Consider the following 20793-nt stretch of genomic DNA (forward strand, 5'->3'; position numbering starts at 1 on the left):
AATGGCTGTCTGTAGGTCCTCCCAAAAAGAACCCACCGGGCCGGGTGGCCTGTAAACCAACAGCCCCTTAAACGCTTGACCCGGAGATAGTCTGAGCAGAAAGGCAAGGGACTCAGAGCCCTCGATGGGATTCACAGGACCTTCTTCGTTGGAAGTATGCTTTAAATGAGCATAAAAGGAGCCTTTAGTCAAGGATTGTCCCATTCGAGGAAGAACATAGTCATTTTCACCATCTTGATACTTAGAAGCCTTTGAATTTGTTGGAGAGTAAGTATGTTTTTTATTATAAGATCATCATACAATATGCTCAAAGATTTGGCTTTGTCCAGTTTGGAAGTTGATCATATGCTATTTATATTTCATTACAGTGTGTTATAATACAGTTGTTATGCAAAGCTGTCTTGCATTGTCTCTGATGTTTTAACACTTTAGCCGCGAGGTAGTGCTCGCGACGGCCAACGGCAGAAGTTAAAGGGTTAATGAGTGTTTTTGATGGGTTCTGTTCTTTACAAGTGCCAAACAGAAACAAGACCCTTAGTGATGAGAATATTGTGACTGAGATTTCCGCAAAAAAAGAAAGAGAAAGTGCTGTTTCTTGGGGATGTTCTTTTGTGGTGCCTGAAACATCTGATTGGCGGGCTTTTGTCCTGTGAGAGTTCTGTGAATCGGTTTTTTTAAGTGTTCAGAAGAATGGCGCACAACTAGTTACGGTAAGGTGGTGGTCAGTAGGTTCTTGAGAAAAGTATTTTAGTAGGTGCTTCTTGGCCAGAGGAAAAACCTTAACCTCTGTGAAGAAAGAAGGACAAGGACCTCCTTATCTATAAGTTTAGGCAAAGCGTCCAGAGCACACCATATACATAAGTAGACTGGTTTGTCTTAGAGTAGCGATAGTAGGGATAAACCGGACAAAGCGTATAGTCTTTCAAAGGTTTTATTCACCCACAGTATTTCCCACTTGGGAATCACTGTAAATACAAATCAAGCCGACACGTGTTTCGTCACAACATATGGCTATGACTCTTCAGGGCTGATATAATTAATCAATGGCGGGGTCGGGGGACCGGTGATAATTCCAACCCGGTCCTGATCGGGTGGTTTGTGAAGTAAACGGGCGGCAACAAATGGTTTGCCGTGCCCTTTTGTTGGTTAAGAGCTTGTTAATTGTACAAGTTCAAAGAAGCTGAGGCAGTGTTACGCCTTCCTAGCGGAGTCGACGAGTCCGGTTTATCCCTACTATCGCTACTCTAAGACAAACCAGTCTACTTATGTATATGGTGTGCTATGGACGCTTTGCCTGGGCTTTTGTCCTGTGCTTGGGCTCATGGGAGTTGTACTCCTCTGATATTTTGTGGTTTTTCAGAAACGTTATTGAGGTGCTGGGATAATAAATGGAAGAAAGAAAGGCATATTCCTTCCCTCTGTGTCTTAACAAATTCAAACTGTCCTTCACACTAGCTAGGCAATGTTACTTATAGGCTCATTCCAATAAACTAAGCTTCCAAATTATGTTAAAGAGAACAATTTCCTTCAAAATATGCAAATAGGGTTTAGAAATCGAAGCAAAACCACAAACAACATCCTGGTGTTCTAAATGGTGATTCGCATAACAAGAAATCTTTAAAAATGGGACTTTATACATGTTTTACAGATTATATACCAGCATTCAATTGTGTTGATTCACATTTGGGGTATCCCGTTCTCTCTAAGCGTTATCTAGTCACTACACGTGGGTAAAACTAGGTTGTAGATATGAACAGAAGGAATACATTATTCAATTTGTATTAATCCAGGATTGCAATAAGGCTGTGTGTTGGCACCTTACTTTGTTGGTGCTAGACAGCTGATATTGGTACTTTCATTGATAATAAGACATTTGAGTTGAGAGTGTCAGCACAAAAAACACAGAGGACCATGTAATTTTAGGTAAAACAGTGGTCAGTATTCCCTTCGTGCTATAACTTATCATACTGAATAACAATTAATACCACAAATATCAATAACATTTCTTGTCAGAAACAGGCTCCCGCGAGTTGGTATTTAGGCTCAAAGAAGCTGGACGTAGTACTTTCCAACAAAAGCAGCAGATAACATCCATTTTGTGTTACTTGTGACGTGTTTTCAAAGATAAGATAGAGAGTTTAACAGCAGCATTGGTTTGGTGTACTTTTCTATTACTGTGCTGACATCAACAAGAATCTCACAGCCACTAGGGACCATTACCTTGCACTGCCCATACATGTCAACCCACATGAATAAGGCAGCCAAGCCTGCCTGCATTTTTTTCACAGACATAAATAAGAGCTGTGACCGTTTTCTTCCTGATAGCAAACGCTGTACAAGATAATAAAAATCCCATCGTACTCTTATTAGATTATGTATTTAATGATCTACAAAGGATAGGGGATTTGCCAGATCCAATCCTACCAAATGAAAAAAAGGAAAGTGCACAACTACACTATTAGCATAGGAGTTACATCTGGCTTTAATAAACGACAGACTTAAAGATTTAGAACTAGGAAATTATTAATGCCAAAGAGGTATGTTAAGATCTTTAATAGATGATGCTTTTATTTGTTACTCCAATACAAAGATTGTATCTAAGTTTGAGATAAATTCATGGAGTCCTCATTGTGAGAAGTTGGCCTGATATATGATGCTCACTAATTCTAGTGATCACCTTGTATCAGTCCAAACAACTCTTATGGTGATTGGTTGTAAGTCAACCTGATAGACCAGCTATCCTAGTAGCGTGGACAAAAGCAGTCTTTAGGCTAAACTCTTTTGGCATGTGAAGCCAGCTGTTTTACCACAATATAACCCCTTGAATACCAGATGAAAGGACACCACACAGGTTGTTATGAAAATAAACGATATATTTATTAATAACAACACCTCTGAACTCTTTATGAGGTCAGAGGGCTAAGCACATGACAATACTACAAAAGAAATACGAGTTCGCACAATATCTACAAGTGTGCCTGAGGGGCACGGCAAACCAAATACTCAAAACAATGGAATGCGAGGAAGGAAAGTACTGTAAGGAGATCCAGAGGCTGGAGGATCGGTGGGACTACGCTACAAACTAGGTAAGTAAGGAGCAGGAGGCCCACTGGACTCACGTGCAGAGTGGAAACTCTCACGCGGGATGCGTACCAACGTCTATGGATGCTACAGTTTACAAAGTTACGGATTCCGGACGAACCCGGCTGGATGGAGGGAAAACAACAGTGGACCTGGACACTAGGATAGTGGACCCAGACTTCAGCACCTAGAAGCTTTAGTTACCTAACCCACAGGCTGCGGGTGCATAGGGCTGAAGTTGCGTCGGGTTTGCTGTGTTGATCCCGATGATGCCTGAAACAAGAAGTTGCTGGCAGGCAGCCAGATGGAGGAGTCCGGTGGTTCCAAGGATGGAACTAGGAAGAAGGAAGTCCTGAAAAGGAAGGGGACAGAGTCTTGGTCACTAGCCAGTGACGGTGCTGGAACCAGGAGGGAACCAGATGCTGTCGCCGCGTTCAGGTGAAGGAAGGGTCGCTTCTCTCTGTAGCTGCGCGGACCAGGAGCTGTTCTTCACAACAAGGCTGGAGGCACGAGCTGTCCCACGTAGTCTGCTGCTGTTGGCGGTGTCGGATCGTCGATCTGGACAACAGGCCTTGGCTAATGCAAGCCACGCAGTGGAACAAAGATGGCGTCTGGTGTGGACCAGGAGGGTCCGGGGTGCTTCTCTTTTACAAGGAAGCAAGGGCCAATCTGGGGGACCAGACTAGCAGTGTCGAAATCTTCGGGTCGTCGTCTCAGAGGTCACTAGCCAGCTGGCAAGTGACCAGACAACAGGAAGGGCAGCAACCAGGCAAAAGGGCCCCACGCAGATCACGAGGATGCTGGGGGGCTGGTCTTTGGTGCAGGAGCTGCGTCGGTGTAGGGCTTCTCAGTCCCCAGTGCACTCACTCGAGGAACCCTCGGGGGTCGTGCTGGAAGCGCTGTGCAGGTTTCCTCAAGATGGCCGTCTCCACGTTACTCGTCGCACCCACGGGTCCCAGCTGTGCTGTGGATGTGGGTAGAGGTCAGAGAGGTCTGGAGGTCCGGGTCTTGTCGAGCTGGGTTGTCGGATTTCGGGATGGAAGGACTTTGCAGCAAACCGCACAGGAGCTTGATGGTGCCTGCGAAGCAGGATGGTCACTCCCTGACCATAGGGGAGATTCTTCAGTCTTCTGATGTTCAGGAGGTCGAAGGTCAAGAGTTCTTCGTGGAAGTTGTCAAGAGTAATCTAATTTGGAATGGGACCAGCTCCTACCTTTATTCAGCTAAAGGGGGCTGCACTACGACTAGGTCCCTCCCCTGGGTGGGACCAGGAAGGGGGGTGGTTACACCCCCTATCCTTTGTCCAGTTTCCCGCCAGAGCTGGGGCTGGAGTGCCCCAGCAACTGGTTGGAACCGGTGTATGCACAGGGCACCTTGTGTGCCCCAGGCATGTCTCATTCCTTTCAGCCTTGGCCTACCTAATACACAAAATCCTGTCTGGGGTGGTGCTAGCACCTTCCAAGGCAGGAAACCCTGTGTCTGAGTCTCCCTTGCTGGAAGGACTCCCAGCAGCAGGAGGTCAGACTTGTGTCTGTGGTGGCAGCATCCATTTTGTGATGCTGAGGCTCGAGTTAACTTTAACCGGGGTTTACAGTTACATACATGTCGTGTCCCTCTAGAAGGGTGGAATGCTAACCCCGTCGCCAGAATTGGCGAGGGGTTAGTATTCCAATTCGTATGACACCTTACTCGACATGTTTTGATAATGCTATGCCAAAGTTAGCATTTAACCGCGAGGATTATAATGCACTTAAGAGTATATGGTATAGCGTTATCATGGAACAGCTATAAGGACTTGGTTCCGCAAGCTGCAAACGGGCTCAGCTCATGCCAGAGCACCATCTCACATAATTCCAAGCGCTCTGCCTTCAGGATTGATAAGGCCTGCCATAGGAGTGACTGATAGGAATATATGTGTCCATTTTAGGGTTAGATATAGGAATACTATATCTAAAGCAAAGGGTGATTACACCACCTTGCCCCAGCTGTCGTGCAGCCAGTTGTGTCAGATTTGGGTGGCCAGCCAGGGGTGGCATAATACATGCTGCAGCCCCTGGTAGGCCCTGGGTACACCTATGCCCTGGATACCTAAGGTATACTGTACAGGGACTGATAAGGTGGCCCAGTACCAATTGGTAAATGCACCTAGGGTACATGGTTGTAATTTAGAGAGAGATCAGCTAGGCTGTGGGTCTGAATAGCAGGCCCACAGCCAGGGAAAGTCGTAAACCAGTGAAGCAAAAAGCAAAAATCTGGGGTGGCCATGGGATTGCAGACCCCACTCTCCTACATAACCCCCCCCCCCCAAAAAAAACTTAGGGACATTAAACTAACCTTGACCAGGTGAGTCTTCTTGCTCTAAGTGGAAGTACCTGGAGAGACCATCTGCATTACCATGGTCAGTCCCTGGGCGGTGCTCCACTGTAAAGTCCATCCCCTGTAGGGAAATGGACCACCTAAGAAGTTTGGGGTTTTCACCCTTCATTTGATTTAGCCATAAGAGGGGCTTATGGTCAGTCTGAATCTTGAAGTGAGTACCAAACAAGTATGGTCTCAACTTCTTCAGGGCCCAAACCACAGCAAAGGCCTCCCTCTCAATAGCTGACCAACGTTTCTCTCTAGGGGTCAGCCTTCTACTTATAAAAGCAATGGGCTGGTCATGACCATCAATATTCAGCTGAGATAGAACAGCTCCCACACCCAACTCAGAAGCATCTGTTTGGACAATGAAAAGTTTGGAGTAGTCTGGACTCTTGAGAATAGGTGCAGTGCACATGGCCTGCTTTAGGTCATCAAATGCCTTCTGACAGCTAACTGTCCACTGAACTTTCTTTGACATTTTCTTACTTGTCAGGTCATTAAGTGGAGTCACAATGGTTCCATAATTTCTGACAAATTTCCTGTAATAACCAGACAGGCCCAAGAAAGCTCTGACCTGTGTCTGGGTGGTTGGAGGAGCCCAGTCCTTTATGGCCTGTGTCTTGCTCTCCAGAGGTTGAACTTGGCCTCCACCTACAAGGTGGCCCAAGTATACAACTTGACTCTGCCCTATCTGGCACTTAGTAGCCTTGATAGTGAGGCCTGCCTTTTGCAGGGCCTCTAAAACTTTCCTTAGGTGGATCAGGTGATCCTCCCAGGTGGAGCTAAAGACAGCAATATCATCTAGATATGCTGCACAAAAGTCATCCAACCCAGTGAGAACTTGGTTCACCAACCTTTGAAAAGTGGCAGGTGCATTTTTCAAACCAAAGGGCATCACCACAAATTGGTAATGTCCTCCTGGGGTAGAAAATGCTGTCTTGGCCTTGGCATCCTCAGCTAACCTGATTTGCCAATAACCATCTGTCAGGTCAAATGTACTTAAGAAAGTTGCAGAAGCCAACTTGTCTATCAGTTCATCTGTCCTGGGTATTGGATGGGCATCTGTCTTAGTGACAGCATTGAGACCCCTGTAGTCTACGCAAAACCTCATCTCTCTCTTACCATCCTGGGTGTGAGGTTTAGGCACTAGAACTACAGGACTAGCCCAAGGGCTCTCTGAGGGTTCAATGACTCCCAATTCCAACATCGTTTGTACTTCAGTTTTTATGCAGTCCCTGACGTGGTCAGGTTGCCTGTAGATTTTACTCTTTATAGGCAGACTGGGCCCGATTCACAGAACTAACTTAAGACAAAATCCTAAACTTACTACCATTTTGCTATTCACAGAAGGCACTTACTCATTTTGGTATTCACAGAAGGCACTTACTCATTTCGGTATTCACAGAAGTTAGTAGTCCTAACTTTAAGACTCCTAAATGTGTTCTGTGAATACCGAAAGCCTTAAAATTAGGATTTTTCTCAATTTAGTAGTAGTAAAGTTAGGACTCCTAACTTTCGGACTCCTAAATACCTTCTGTGAATACCAAAAGTCTTAAAATTGGGATTTTTCTCAACTTTACTACTACTAAAGTGAGAAAAATCCTAATTTTAAGACTTTCGGTATTCACAGAAGGCATGTAGGAGTCCCAAAGTTAGGACTCCTAACTTTACTACTACTAAATTGAGAAAAATCCAAATGTTAAGACTTTCGGTATTCACAGAAGGCATTTAGGAGTCCTAAAGTTAGGAGTCCTACCTTTACTACTACTAAACTGAGAAAAATCCTAACTTTAAGACTTTTGGTATTCACAGAAGGCATTTAGGAGTCCTAAAGTTAGGACTCCTAACTTCTGTGAATACCGAAATGAGTAAGTGCCTTCTGTGAATACCAAAATGAGTAAGTGCCTTCTATGAATACCAAAATGGTAGTAAATTTAGGATTTTGTCTTAAGTTAGTTCTGTGAATCGGGCCCCAAGTCTCCAGTGTCCACCTCATGTGTGCACCAGTTTGTCTGACTGGGGGTCAGAGAAAACATTTGTCTGAAGGATTGAAGGACATGCTTACAATCCTTTTGTTGATGCTCAGAGAGGCTGTCAGAAAAGACTACACCATCTACTGACCCATCATCAGGGTTCTGAGTGAGCAGGTCTGGGAGAGGGTCACTCTCTTCCTCCTGTCCCTCATCTGTGGCCATGAGCAAGCCCATGTCCTCCCTGTCAACAAATGCTTTGAGCCTATTCACATGAAGTACTCTGTGAGGGCTCCTGGGAGTTCCCATGTCCACCAAGTAGGTGACTTCTCCCTTTTGCTCAATGATGATGTGGGGCCCAGACCATTTGTCTTGGAGAGCTGCTGGGGCCACTGGCTCCAACACCCACACCTTCTGTCCTGCATGGTAAACAGTTAGGACAGCCTTTTGGTCATGCCAAGCTTTTTGAAGTTCTTGGCTGGCCTCCAGGTTTTTAGATGCCTTCTCCATGTACTCTGCCATCCTGGAGCGGAGACCAAGTACATAGCCCACTATGTCAAGTTTAGGCTTTTTGAGAGGTAACTCCCATCCTTCCTTCACAAGACATAGGGGTCCTCTTACAGGATGTCCAAACAAAAGCTCAAAAGGGCTGTAACCAACCCCCTTCTGTGGGACCTCTCTGTAAGCAAACAGAAGGCAGGGTAAAAGGATGTCCCATCTTCGCCTAAGCTTTTCAGGTAACCCTTTTATCATCCCTTTGAGTGTCCTGTTGAATCGTTCAACAAGCCCATTGCATTGTGGGTGATAGGGTGTGGTAAAGTTGTAATTTACACCACACTCCTTCCACATAGCAGTCAAGTATCCTGACATGAAGTTTGCACCTCTGTCAGAGACGACCTCCTTAGGAAACCCCACTCTGGAGAAAACTCCAACCAGGGCCCTGGCCACAACAGGAGCTGTAGTGGTCCTAAGGGGAATAGCTTCTGGATACCTGGTGGCATGATCCACTACCACCAGTATAAATCTGTGCCCAGATGCTGTTGGGGGGTCCATTGGTCCAACAATGTCAATCCCCACTCTTTCAAAGGGAACCCCCACCACAGGTAGTGGTATAAGGGGGGCCTTTGTTGTGCCACCTGATTTGCCACTGGATTGCCAGGTGATACATGAGCGACAAAATTCTTTAGTGTCCTCAGACATATGAGGCCAGTGAAAGTGTGGGGCAAGCCTGTCCCAAGTCTTGTCCTGGCCTAAGTGACCTGCAAGGGGAATTTCATGGGCTAAGGTGAGAAGGAAACCTCTAAGAGACAAGGGGATGACCAGCCTCCTGGTAGCACCAGGTTTGGGGTCTCTTGCCTCAGAGTATAGGAGTCCATCGTCCCAATATACCTTATGGGCACCTGTAGCATTCCCTGCAGCCTCAGCAGCAGCCTGCTGTCTGAGGGGTTCAAGAGAGGAACAGTCTAACTGTGCCTGCCTCAAGTCTGCCCTGGAAGGTCCCCCTGTCCCAAGAAACTCAACCTGTTCAGGCTCAAGCTCTTCTAGGACAGTTCCTTCTGGGGTCTTGGGGTCAGTCTCCTGTGAGAGCTGATCCTCCACCTGAGGCAGGGGGGAAGGGTCAACCTTACCCCTACTGCTCTTTCTCTTGGGTAGTGTCTGGTCCATTCTTCCAGGATCCAGCACTAGTTCAGCTGGGCATTTCTTGGCCTGTGACCTAGTCACAGCAAGGACATGTGCTGACAAACCTAACATTTCCACATGAGTCCTATACTCCACATCTGACCATAAGGAGGATTCCAAATCATTGCCCAAAAGACAGTCCACTGGGAGGTCTGAACTAACAACAACCCTTTTGAGGCCATTTACCCCTCCCCAGGAGAAATTAACAAGTGCCATACTATGGGAGGTAGTGGCATTGCTAGCATTGGTCACCAGGTAGTCTGAACCTAGTATTACCTGGTCAGGGTCCACAAAGTTTGGTGTCACCATAGTGACACTGGCACAAGTGTCCCTGTAGGCCTGAGACATTTTTCCATTGATCAAAGGCGTCTGCCTGTACTTGCCCAGAGTACTGGGACTTATTGTAGGGGTCATATCCATGTCCCCAGTACAAACAAGAACAGCCTGAGTAGGTGTCCTGACTAAGTCAGAGCCCGCCTCAGTTCCCAGGGTTAACCCCACTATAGCCTTGGGAGGATTACTACCACTACTTACTGTACTAGGGGATGCAGGTGCCTTAGGGGCAGTAGTGGTAGGAGTTGGGCCTTTCTTGGTGCACGCACTAAACCAGTGAGTATTACTTTTACAGTATTGGCACCATGGTTTCTTCTGACCATTATTATTCTTCTTCTGGGAATTCTGGGACCCACCCTCTTTAGATTGTTGGGGCCCTGTTGAAGACTTCTGGTCATTTTGCTTATTCTCATTACCCTTGGGGTCTGCTTTCTTTTGGCCACCACCCTGGTTCTGGTTCTGCTGCTTGACCCTTGTCCTGACCCATCTGTCTGCCTTCTTTCCCAATTCTTGGGGAGAGGTCAGATCTGAGTCAATAAGGTGCTGATGCAACAACTGATTCTGACAATTACTTAAGATTTGTTCTCTCATAATTAGATTATACAATCCTGTGTAATGAGTAACTTTACTTCCCAGTAACCAGCCTTCAAAAGCCTTAGTGGCACAATCAACAAAGTCAGCCCAATCCTGAGACTGAATTTTCTGGGTGTCTCTGAACAGCAACCTGTACTGTTCAGTTGTTAAGCCAAACCCATCAATCAGTGTATTTTTCAGGACCTGGTAATTGTTAGCATCCTCAGCTCTAGTAGTGAGGAGCTTATCTCTACCTTTACCTTCAAAGGAGAGCCACAATATAGCTGCCCACTGACTTTGGGGGATGCACTGGACAGTGCAGGCCCTCTCCAAAGCAGTCATCCATTTGTGGATGTCATCCCCTTGTTTAAAGGGGGGCACTATCTTACTCAGGTGTCTAGTATCAAAACTCCTGTCTTTATCCTTAGGGATATTGCTGCCACCAGTGGGGGCTACCCCACTCAACTGTTGCTCTCTAGCAAAGGCAAGCTTCTCCTTGGCAAGGGCAAGTTCTTCCCTCTGGATCCTCAGATTAGCCTGTTTCATCCTTGCTTCATGTTCTCTTCTCTGAGGGGAAGTCATTCTCCTCTGGGGAGAAGTCATTCTCCTCTGAGCAGAGGCATGAGAGTGCACAGATCTATTGGAGTCCCTAGAATGAGACCTATCTCTTCTAACTCCAAAGTTAGGCCTGCTTAGGGTCAGTACTTGGGGTCCCCCAGATCCTTCACTATGTAGGTCTAAGTTGGCCCTAGTAAGTCTGCCGACTAGCTCAGGACCATTGTCTGCCTCATCCTCAGAAAGAACCTCTTCATCCTCCTCCTCCTCTACTTCTTCAGTTTCAGGGAAGTCAGGATCACCAAGGGTACCTTCTACGGCTGGCATGCTCCCATCTGTATGAGTAGCTTTTCTAGCATCATATGTGTCTAAGAGACCTAACAGAAAAGGAGTGATAGGGTTAGAACCCTGTTTCAATTTCCTGGAGGTACACAATTGTCTCATCTCCTGGAAACTGAGAGCTGCATATCTGGAAAGGACCTGTGGAGGGTCACTAGCCACTAGGGGAGTCTCTGTGGACTCTCCATGGGTAGACATGCTTCTAGTGTGGTGTAAGTGATGCACCTACCTACACTATGGGTTTACCTACTGATCCCTTGCTAGAGTTGTAGTCAGGGTGTGCTAAGCCCTGTTACACTACAACAGCTGGTTCAGTAGAACTCAGAGTATTTCTAAGCTTGTTATATGTACCTAGGTACCTTATGTGATCTTTCAAATGATATTACAAGATTATGTAAATGTAAATGTAAATGTAGGTGTACTTATATAGCGCAAACCTGTCACCCAAAGGGCATCCTGGCGCTTGCTTAGGGAACCCGTCCTGGTATTCCCCTGTGAGAAACCCCGGCAGGGTGTCCACAAGGTGAAAGCCAGGCATCCCGCCGCGAGGGGCCGTAGTGGAGATTAAGTAAGCTATTGCCCAGAGTTGCAGAGTGTGACCCCGTGATTCGAGTAGGCACCGGAGCGAGAATTGTCAAGTCCGTGGAATTTTGAGCCCGAGACCCGCCGAGGCGGGGAATCGAACCCTGGTGCACGGTCGATCTCAGCTTCCGGGTCTGCCGCCTCTAACCACTGAGCCACGCTTCTCCATTATATTTGGTAAAACAACAGCAAGCTCAAATCCCACACCAATGTGAGAAGTTGGCCTGATATATGATGCTCACTAATTCTAGTGATGACCTTGTATCAGTCCAAACAACCCTTATGGTGATTGGTTGTAAGTCAACCTGATAGACCAGCTATCCTAGTAGCGTGGACAAAAGCAGTCTTTAGGCTAAACTCTTTTGGCATGTGAAGCCAGCTGTTTTACCACAATATAACCCCTTGAATACCAGATAAAAGGACACCACACAGGTTGTTATGAAAATAAACAATATATTTATTAATAACAACACCTCTGAACTCTTTATGAGGTCAGAGGGCTAAGCACATGACAATACTACAAAAGAAATACGAGTTCGCACAATATCTACAAGTGTGCCTGAGGGGCACGGCAAACCATATATTCAAAACAATGGAATGCGAGGAAGGAAAGTACTGTAAGGAGATCCAGAGGCTGGAGGATCGGTGGGACTACGCTACAAACTAGGTAAGTAAGGAGCAGGAGGCCCACGGGACTCACGTGCAGAGTGGAAACTCTTACGCAGGATGCGTACCAACGTCTATGGATGCTACAGTTTACAAAGTTACGGATTCCGGATGAACCCGGCTGGATGGAGGGAAAACAACAGTGGACCTGGACACTAGGATAGTGGACCCAGACTTCAGCACCTAGAAGCTTTAGTTACCTAACCCACAGGCTGCGGGTGCATAGGGCTGAATTTGCGTCGGGTTTGCTGTGTTGATCCCGATGATGCCTGAAACAAGAAGTTGCTGGCAGGCAGCCAGATGGAGGAGTCCGGTGGTTCCAAGGATGGAACTAGGAAGAAGGAAGTCCTGAAAAGGAAGGGGACAGAGTCTTGGTCACTAGCCAGTGACGGTGCTGGAACCAGGAGGGAACCAGATGCTGTTGCCGCGTTCAGGTGAAGGAAGGGTCGCTTCTCTCTGTAGCTGCGCGGACCAGGAGCTGTTCTTCACTACCAGGCTGGAGGCACGAGCTGTCCCACGTAGTCTGCTGCTGTTGGCGGTGTCGGATCGTCGATCTGGACAACAGGCCTTGGGTAATGCAAGCCACGCGGTGGAACAAAGATGGCGTCTGGTGTGGACCAGGAGGGTACGGGGTGCTTCTCTTTTACAAGGAAGCAAGGGCCAGTCTGGGGGACCAGACTAGCAGTGTCGAAATCTTCGGGTCGTCATCTCAGAGGTCACTAGCCAGCCAGCAAGTGAGCAGACAACAGGAAGGGCAGCAACCAGGAAAAAGGGCCCCACGCAGATCACGAGGACGCTGGGGGGCTGGCAGCTGCGTCGGTGTGGGGCTTCTCAGTCCCCAATGCACTCACTCGAGGAACCCTCGGGGGTCGTGCTGGAAGCGCTGTGCAGGTTTCTTCAAGATGGCCATCTCCACGTTACTCGTCGCACCTACGGGTCCCAGCTGTGCTGTGGATGTGGGTAGAGGTCAGAGAGGTCTGGAGGTCCGGGTCTTGTGAGCTGGGATGTCGGATTACGGGATGGAAGGACTTTGCAGCAAACCGCACAGGAGCTTGATGGTGCCTGCGAAGCAGGATGGTCACTCCCTGACCATAGGGGAGATTCTTCAGTCTTCTGATGTTCAGGAGGTCGAAGGTCAAGAGTTCTTCGTGGAAGTTGTCAAGAGTAATCTAATTTGGAATGGGACCAGCTCCTACCTTTATTCAGCTAAAGGGGGCTGCACTACGACTAGGTCCCTCCCCTGGGTGGGACCAGGAAGGGGGGTGGTTACAACCCCTATCCTTTGTCCAGTTTCCCGCCAGAGCTGGGGCTGGAGTGCCCCAGCAACTGGTTGGAACCGGTGTATGCACAGGGCACCTTGTGTGCCCCAGGCATGTCTCATTCCTTTCAGCCTTGGCCTACCTAATACACAAAATCATGTCTGGGGTGGTGCTAGCACCTCCCAAGGCAGGAAACCCTTTGTCTGAGTCTCCCTTGCTGGAAGGACTCCCAGCAGCAGGAGGTCAGACTTGTGTCTGTGGTGGCAGCATCCATTTTGTGATGCTGAGGCTCGAGTTAACTTTAACCAGGGTTTACAGTTACATACATGTCGTGTCCCTCTAGAAGGGTGGAATGCTAACCCCGTCGCCAGAATTGGCGAGGGGTTAGTATTCCAATTCGTATGACACCTTACTCGACATGTTTTGATAATGCTATGCCAAAGTTAGCATTTAACCGCGAGGATTATAATGCACTTAAGAGTATATGGTATAGCGTTATCATGGAACAGCTATAAGGACTTGGTTCCGCAAGCTGCAAACGGGCTCAGCTCATGCCAGAGCACCATCTCACATAATTCCAAGCACTCTGCCTTCAGGATTGATAAGGCCTGCCATAGGAGTGACTGATAGGAATATATGTGTCCATTTTAGGGTTAGATATAGGAATACTATATCTAAAGCAAAGGGTGATTACACCACCTTGCCCCAGCTGTCGTGCAGCCAGTTGTGTCAGATTTGGGTGGCCAGCCAGGGGTGGCATAATACATGCTGCAGCCTCTGGTAGGCCCTGGGTACACCTATGCCCTGGATACCTAAGGTATACTGTACAGGGACTGATAAGGTGGCCCAGTACCAATTGGTAAATGCACCTAGGGTACATGGTTGTAATTTAGAGAGAGAACAGCTAGGCTGTGGGTCTGATTAGCAGGCCCACAGCCGGGGAAAGTCGTAAACCAGTGAAGCAAAAAGCAAAAATCTGGGGTGGCCATGGGATTGCAGACCCCACTCTCCTACACTCATCATCATCTAAACATATGTATGCATTTACAAGTTAAAACCTTTAAAAAATGGCAAGGACACTGCGGCATAGAGAAGAAGTGAAAATACAATTTATATAAATGTTATTACGTTTGAGGAGCTTTTATCCTCTGAAAGAGATGTAATACTTAGTTCTAGGTGTCCTTCCCAAACAGTATGTTTAGTAAAAAATTCAGGTCCCATAGGAAAAATAATTCCTCCAAAATATTGAGAAAACAACATGAACAAAATAAGATAGCAAGATTATGGTGGTCTCTACAAATTACTCAAATTGCAAGGGATACTTGTAAATGTTGGTATCTTATTGTGAAATGTTTAAGCAAGGACTGTACAATGAAGCAGATTCCAATGTAGAAAAGTCACTGATGTGAACATCTTGAGAATTTGTAAGCCTTCCCTAAAATGATATATTTGTCTCTAGAAATAAATACACCAAAAAATAATTCTCCCTGGGAAGATATCTCATTTGAGGAAATACAGAAAAAACATGTGAAACTTAAAAATTCAAGAGCATTTGAACCAGATAAATTCCTGTTTGTGTAGTGAAATTGTGTCCAAACGAATGGGTTAGTTATCTTAAACAATTATTTGATTTTTTAAGATTAAGATCCGCTTCAGTACCTAATTCTTAGAAAGGGAAATGATATGCTGTTGTATGAAAAGGGAGATCGTATTCTTCCCAAAAGCTATTGTCAATTGTCATCTTAGGTGTAAGGGGAAAGATTTTTACCAAATGTCTTTTACAAAGATTAAGAGCTTGGTCAAACTCTCTTGATCTCATACCAGTAGAAAAATGTGGTTTCCGGTAAGGATGTTCCACTGTGGACAGCATTTTATGTTTAATGATGATTTCTTAGAGAATCAAAGTTGTATGTAGCATTTGTTGACTTTAGTAATGCCTTCTGTGAGAAATTGGGTCGTTTTGACTGGGGTGTGAGCCCTGGTCAAGCAACAATCACAATCCCTTTCAGGGTGAGGTACAAGCAAACCCAAAATTAACGTGTGCTCAAACCTCTGGTATCTTGGCTTTTCTTAGAGGCAATATATAAAGTAATTGTCAACACTTCAAACAGTAAAACAGTGGCAATACCACACAAAAAGAATCCCACACCAAGGTAGAAAAATAGACCTTTGTTTAATAAATAAAACAAGACCAAAATGACAAACATCCAATCAGTAGAACCAGAGATATTAAGGGGCTTATTTACAAGCCCCTTGTGCCGCCAATGCGTCACTTTTAATACAGGGAAAAAGTGACATACCAGTGGCGCAAGGGGCTCGTAAATAAGCCCCTAAATTTGAAAGATTTAGGGAAAAATAGTGCAAAAAACAACATAGTGCCAACTGTGGCTATCTGGTCGCGCTGGACCGGGACATAGTCATAAGTTCAGGCCGACCGCGATGGAGTGCCAACTGGCTACAGGGGTACAGTTAGGCCTGCTGAACAAAGTACCTTAATTCCTGGCTTGCCAAGCGTTGTGTGGATCGCCATCGAAGATGCATCGTGCAGCCAAAGCGATGCATCGGTTCCGAGATGTGACAAAGCTGTGAAGCGACAGCTTGTCTCGTTGTCAAGAATCCCATCAACAGGGGTTACGATGAAAAGTCTGGTGTCAAGGATGAGGCACACAGTCAGGGCGTTGCGTTGGTTCCAAGGAGCTGAGAGGCTACAGTGCAGAGTATGGCATCGTAATTGAGGCTGCCATCTACAAGGTATGCAAGCGCCGGTGGTGAGGATACGACGCGCAATCAGGGCAATGCTGCGGCTCCAAAAACCTGCAATGCGATTTGGGTCTTTGCAACAGGTCTAACTGACGCAGCAGAAGAGATGCAGCAGTTCTGCTTGGGGTTGTGCCACGCAGCAAAGGAAATATGTCAGTTCAGCTAAATCCGCAGACGCTGGCAGAGGACCTGAGGCCCAATTCCAAGAGTCCAGGATTGGGGTGGCACAACTTGGCAGGGTAGACTCACAGATGGCAGAGATCCAGGTGCAGATGCAATGTTGTTGGAAGCCTAATATGTCCCTGATGCTTCATATCAGGACGCCAGCCAACTAGCCCTTGGAGTCACTCTTGGCTCTGGATTCAAGAGATGCAGGTCCAGTCCTTCTCACTCAAGCAAGAGGGCAGCAGGCAGGTGGTCAGCACAGCAGGGCAGCATTCCAGCAGAGTCGCAGTCCTTGAAGCAGTACAGCAGCCCTTCTTCCTGGCAGAGTATCCACAGGTCCAAAAGTGTACTGAAGTGGTGGTTTCTGAGGTCCAGTATTACATTTGAAGTGGGGTAGAAGCTTCTAGAGGTTTCTTTTTTAAGTCCCCATGAATCCTACCTTCCCTGTCCTGGCTCCAGACTAAATACAGGGGGTATGCAACCCTTTGTGTGGAGGCAGTACACAGCATATTGATGTGTAAGTGTGGCTGTGCCCAGCTCCTCCCTCTCATCCTGCCAGTGATGGTCCACCCAGGCATCCCTAAGCTCCCTATTATGTGTGGCTGTCTAGGACGAACACAAAAAGCTCACCTGTCAGCTACACCCAGACATGCTACCAGAGAGAGGCTACAGGCACTAAATTGCTATGGTAAGAAAATACCAGCTTTCTAAAAGTGGCATTGTCAGAATTGCAATTTAAAATCTGAAATCACTATAAGTTCAGATTTTAAATTGGGATTCCAGAGACACCAAGGGTGAACTGAAGATCTCCTCTCATTTGGAAAGTACACTTATGAATAGTAAGAAGGCAATTCCAGTGTTATCCTAAGGGAGAGATCGCCCATGCAGTAGTGAAAAATGAATTTAAGAGCTATTCACTACCAGGACATGTAAAACCTAAAGGTACATGTCCTACTTTTTAAAGAAGTTGCACCCTGCCCCGTGGCCTGTCCAGGGCCTACACCAGGGGTGGCTTACATGTATTAAAAAGGGAAGTTTGGGCCTGGCAAAAGGTTTGTTTTTCCAGACAGAAATGTCAGTTTTAAACTGCATACACATTGGCTGCAATGGCAGGCCTGGGATATATTTAAAGGGCTATCTAGGTGGGATGCACTATCAGTGCTGCAGGCCCACTAGTAGCATTTAACTTACAGACCCTAGGCACAGGCAGTGCCAATTTACCAGTAAATTGGATATGCCAATTAGACTTAAGCCAATTTTATTGTGTTTTATAGAGTGAGCACATGCACTTTAGCACTGTTTGGCAACAGTAAGATGTGCAGAGTTCTATGGCAACCAAAAAGGAGACCAGAAAAATCGAGGGGGTAGGCAAATTGTTGGGGGGCTGACAGGTCTGACATCTTTGATAAGGTTGATAGAGCAATAATGTGGCACAAATTAAGTAACCAGGGTGTTCCGCTTAAGTTTCCAGAGATTGTTGGTCAGTCAATACTCAGAAAACTGGATAAAGGTAATAAGGAGATACAGCATAGAATACTCCTCCAAAGTAACAGTCCAAAATAGGTTTAAACAAGAATACATATTGGCCCCATTATTCTTTTCTCTCTAACTATCTGACTTTCCGAGGATGATAAAAAAAAAAGCTAATACTCGTTTGCTAAAGTTGGGCATAACTGACATTTCCACACTTATGTATACTGATGACTTAATCTTAATGTCTATTACTACAATAGGTTTATAGAGCACTTATGGAAAACTGGCCTCCTTCTCTGAACAACATAATCAATCAGTAAATGAGAGGAAAACTAAAATAATGATTGAGGTTCCATTAAGTTTCAAAACCTTAAGGTACTGATACTATTAAGGAATTCAATTTGAAATAGTAGAATATTATACTTACTTAGGTGTGGATAGATCTAATAATTTATCATGGGTAAATCATGTTAAGGGTCAACTCTCCAAAGCAAAGTATATCAGTTATACCCTGCAGACATTTTTCAGATCAGCAAGCCACAGAAATATACAGTCACTTTTAGCCTACATTGCTACAATTCCATCAGTGGCATTATATGATGCAGAAACTCAATTGATAAGTGCTTGAAAAAGTACTCTTCTATAGAATATAAACTTTGGATGTGTTTATTTACCAGTCCTGAAAACCAACTCAAAAATACATCAGCATGTACTTAGCCAGGACATAAACAAGAGTTATGCCTTTACTAAGGCATTTACTTTTTGCCTAAAACAATTGAGTCTCACGATTCAAGAGAAATGTACGCACAACAATGTCAAATTCCTAAGTTTGAGATTAAAAAGAATAGTGAAAATAAAAATCTAACAAGATGACTATGAACACTGTATATAAATTATAAGTAATCAAATTAATATTAGGGTTGCATATCTACCCACCTCAAGGAATAATCACAACCGTTGTGAAGGTGAACCCTCAAAAAGTCACTAAATTACCTGAGCTCAACACCCTTGTATCTATGGGTAAAAGTTATATGTCATACCTAGAGACAGATGTTAGGTGGGAAAAGCAGCAACCAGACAGTGGCTGCACAAGAATGGCTCTGGCATCCTCTTGTCAAAGTTCCACTCACCTGAACACCAAGTATTTAGTAGGAGCAAAGAGAGTCCTTCCAATCCCCTCAAGATAAACCCTCAACACTCCTTATTCATGAGTGCTAGTGGTTAAATCCCAAGTGGTTTAGAGTGAGATAGAGAAGGAATACTGGATTCAAGAGCCTCTCGTCTCCTCTGGATCTAGTTTTCTCTGGTTCTTGTTCCTGCGTCTAGGGATTGCCTCATGGTTAGGTAGGGTCCTGAACCAACTATTTCTTCAAGCAAAGAGATTCTTGATATTGTGTATAAACAGCCAATGCTTCTCAGATTCTCTATTACATCATATAGAGGAATTCCTGCAGGTACAGGTACTTGTGTAGTACTAAAGTGTGTAGCTCAGGTTAATAAAGAAGATTTGTCTCTTTCAATAGAAATCTTTGCCTGTAAACATTCTTAAAGTATTGTTCAATTGCTCACTCTCTAGAAATTGCTATGGGTCCAATGCACTGACCATATCATTTAATAATTGTGCAGTTAATTGGTGTTGACAAGTGTCTGTCTTTTGGTGTGTTTTGCAGGTGCCAAGAATGCAGGAGCAGACGACAAAAAAATGTTCAGGGAGTCTCTTGAAGGTTCTAAGGACCACAGCTATGCTGTAAACAGGTAAGTCGTAGATCTAGTAAGGAATAAGGATTGAAGGTCTTGCTTGCAGGAAGTCTTGAAGCCAAGTAAGGCTCAAGAAGAGGGGTGCAGTATGTCTAATACCACACCCAAGATGCCCGCCACATCTCACTGAGTTTTCATTCTCACAAGACTTTGAGCCCCACCTAAAACAATGAAGGTAGCAAGGCTGGACTGGAGGAGGTTATTTCATTTAGAAAAAGGAGGGAGTGAGCACAGACACAAACTGTGGGAATAAGTGGAAGATAGGTACAAGAAATGGCGCTTTCAGTTTGGGACATGGAGGGAAGGGTCAGGAGGTCACCTTCTGCAAGAGAAATAGAACAGGACGTGGAGGGAAGGGCTAGTGGATCATTGCTCTTGCAAAGAGCGTAGTTTGTGATGTCAAACCTGTTTTTCTTCATTTCAAATGCAACCCCAGTGTTATAAATAAACCCAGCCGACCTGTCAAGCAGGATTTGACATTCAAGCAGGATTTGGTGCTGTGCTGTCATAAAGGATGCTCACAGCACCACTCTACATATTTTGTCAAGTTCAGAGGAGTCATCTCTGCCCATTCAGGTCAGCCTATTGTTTGCTCCTTGAGGCACTTTGCACATTCTTCACACCTATTTAAATTCTAATTAATGATTGGTAGAAGTGGGAGAGCAAAAGCAAATTTAGCCTACGGGACCTTCAGGCAGGGAAAAGGTTACTTTCTAAAAGTTACTTTTCCCTAATATGTATTTACAATCCAACTTTACCATTGAATTGAATTTGGAATAGCTAAAAAAACATATGTTCAATTATTTTTCTAGCTAGTCCTGTTCCCAAGATACAGTATTAGATTGTAATTACTACTCTAGATTTCTTTATGGGCCAGCCAGTCTTCCCACAGAGAAAATAGATTTTGGGTGCTAACCAATGTAAGGGCATTAAATGTCTACACAACCTACTTTTAAATAATATGTGCCCTGTCATGTGCCCGACAAGGCCTACAAATATGTGACTTATTTATATTTAAAAGGGAGGTTGTAGACCTGTCAAAAGGGTCTAGTTTGACAGGTCAAATTACGGTGCTTAAACTGCCAGTCAGACTATAATAGTAAGCCTGAAGCCATAGTTTACACGGTCACTGTAGTGCCTGGTGCAATAGGTGAAGCAGTCCGTTAGTGGCATTCAACTTACAGGCCCTGGGTACATTTTGCATCATATACCAGAGACTTACATGCAAGTTAAATGCA

The sequence above is a fragment of the Lissotriton helveticus genome, chromosome 2_1 (assembly GCF_964261635.1).
Source record: "Lissotriton helveticus chromosome 2_1, aLisHel1.1, whole genome shotgun sequence".
NCBI classification, from domain to species: Eukaryota; Metazoa; Chordata; class Amphibia; order Caudata; family Salamandridae; genus Lissotriton; species Lissotriton helveticus.